Here is a 2,809-nt window from a genome sequence, read left to right on the forward strand (position 1 = left end):
CTGAACCCACTGTGGAAGACAAGCTACAGCTTTCGTTAAAAGCGTGTCTGGTCTAGTTTAGTGAAGTAAGGTGTACTGCTTCTCAGTTTAACCTCTTGGAGGGTGACCTCACGGTGTTTGTTTACACAGTGACGGTGCATTAAAGGAAAGTGGGCCATCTGGGACATCACACTATCTGATACAGTATTATCTGCAGTATGTTGTCAGGTTTAGTTAGGAAGAGGTGGATTGTCCTCATGGTGACAACTAGAATGAAATGTGTCCATTACAAGAGAACAAGAGTTTTGGTCAGGTGTTCTGAGGCCGCTTGGACTCTGAGGAAAGCATTGCTGAAGCAATTGTGCATTTTGCCCCCCTAATGTCCATCCACCCTAATGTTTGCTGAGACCAAAACATCATGTGATTCACAATAAAAGTGTTTAAATGTTAAGGCAATTGCAGTTAGTTAAAAGGAACAAAATGTACTTGATATAATAGACATTTCATTTTTATTTATTTTTAATATTTAATTCCAAACATACATTCACCATGCATTAACGAATAAAAACTCGGAAAAGAAAAAAGGAATGAATAAATAAATAAAAATAAGTAAATACATAAATAAAACAGAAAACAAAGTATCCAATCCCACTTTTTATAAAAAAAGAAGCCAATGATGTTATTGCTTGTTGAGGAAAAAAATATTTTCTGAAGATACAGTATATCTCTGTTAACACATATTCACTACTAATTGCATGTATTAGATGTGCACATATCTATTTTCATTTAGCTACACATTTGATTTTTATTTCATTATGTTTACAGAGAAGTCAGGTCAGCACCCTGAGCTTTGGTATTGGAATTATTACTGGTCAGAGAAAGTCTCACGGGTGTATCTTTTTTTGGGGGGCAGAGTACAATATTTAGTTATTCTGTCTTTAAATCAAATTGCTGCTGTGTACCAAATAAATGTTTTACTACAGAACATAAATGTGAAGTTAGTTTCAATGTTGAGAGAAGCTTCTTTCAGTTCCATTGTGTTTAGATGACTATTAACCTGAACTGCGCTCAGTAACAGACGCCACTCTCTAATGTGTGCCCAGCTCACACTGATAATGGGTTGTGTGTGTAGTGTTTACAGGTGCTTATTTCATTCTTGAAAACTGTTGTGTAGCCTCTAAACCTCAGGTCTTGTAACTGTTGTGAAGCCAGGGTACCCGGTTAATAAGTTCAGGGCATTGTCAGAATTTATATTCATATTTTCAAATGGTATCAAACTAAATGACTAAACCTGTTAGGAAGGAAACATCTTCCACATCTTATCTCAGTCTTTATAATGCAAAGCAAAGAGTTGTAAACATAAACATGTTACAACAGTTTGACACTTTTTAATGATGCCCTGATGTTGGCTGTCTGAACCTGGGGACCACTGCTGTGTAATATTTCATACGTTATTCTAATGGACCTGGTAGAACCCTCCTCCAAACATGAGTGTCAGAGTGAATGTACTCATCAAGAATGAACCACATTTGCTACATTTTGTACTCTGCTTATCAGATGATCCGGGACAGAACAGCATGACTGATGTGGTTTACATGATTTTTAAATAAAGATGAGAGCACACGCTGATGATTAGAGGTAAAATGATTTATTACGCAGCAACTATTTTCAGTACTCGTCACAGTCAGGACATCTAAACTTAAAAATGCATAACCTCCTCCACTGTGGTCCTCTGGAGTCTTCTTTAACTGCACTATACAGTAAATGTGCTTACAGCTATTATACTGATTCTTGTCCAGTGCTCCACACAGCTTTACATTGCTTGCACAGGACTTTGGTTTAGTTCTGCAGTGTCAACATTAAATTCAAGGGTGACTAATGCAGTCTTTCTCTTTTCAGCTGAGGCTGAACAATAGAATATTTTGTAGGGCAGGTGTGCTAGCTTGGCCTTACTTGTTCTACAGAACTCATGCTGCACTCACAGAAGAGAAAAATGCTGAGCTAGTCTTGCTGTAGCAGCCAGCAGCTAAGGCTGTAGTGACGCTTGCCGACTCACACGGCTCTGCTCTGCAGCGTCACAGGTGGACCGAGGACTGATATGAAACCTGAGGTGGGGTGTTGAGAGGCCTGATGTGTAAAGCAAGGATCGAATTATCACACGGCAGCAGAACCATGCAGGCTTTTATTCAGTGACACATTTAAATGTGGTATAACTTTCAACACACACTGAAACAGACAAGGTGACTCCTGGGCTTGTGGATGTGTAGACTGACTGCTCATGTAGTGTACTGTCAGCACCTTCTCAGTTAACATTAATTCCTGAAAGGTAAAAATACTGATTCCGCTCATGCTGCGCTGTGTAGATAGTGCTAGGTTCTCCAGTAGCCGTGGGTTAGAACAGTGCATTGCTGCGAAGTCACAGAGGCCCCAATAGGATGAGTCTGCCTGTCTTGTTAGTAAGGCTTGGTTGTGCAGCAGCTCATTATAAATAGAAAGCAATTTCATCCTCAAGCAGAACACAGGGCAAAACGCTAGGGTCCTGCTACCACCAGGGGGCACAGGTGAGTAACAAGATGTAGCCAGCACATCCAAACACACATGCACGTAAGATGACAAACCCCCTCAGGAATACGCAGTCATGTCTTTCTTAGCCCTCTTCTTTATTACTATTCCTTTGATTAGTCATTTGACTGTAATAGTAAGTGCACATGCAATCATTTCTGTATGTTACTGTGTCTCCTCTGCATCCACCTTGAGTAGGGGACAAATAGTCTGCCGCCATGCTTTTGCTTTGAGGTAATTTCTGACTTATCTTTCAGAGACTCAGCCC

At 40.0% G+C, this 2,809-nt stretch overlaps 1 protein-coding gene across 1 annotated transcript in view; it reads left to right on the top strand.

The window, feature by feature from the left end:
• The window catches only part of LOC109951925 (voltage-dependent L-type calcium channel subunit alpha-1D-like), a 52,287-nt gene that overhangs the window by 3,087 nt on the left and 46,391 nt on the right, over nt 1–2,809 (top strand).

Source organism: Monopterus albus, unplaced genomic scaffold (genome assembly GCF_001952655.1).
Source record: "Monopterus albus unplaced genomic scaffold, M_albus_1.0 scaffold419.1, whole genome shotgun sequence".
In the NCBI taxonomy this organism is placed as follows: Eukaryota; Metazoa; Chordata; class Actinopteri; order Synbranchiformes; family Synbranchidae; genus Monopterus; species Monopterus albus.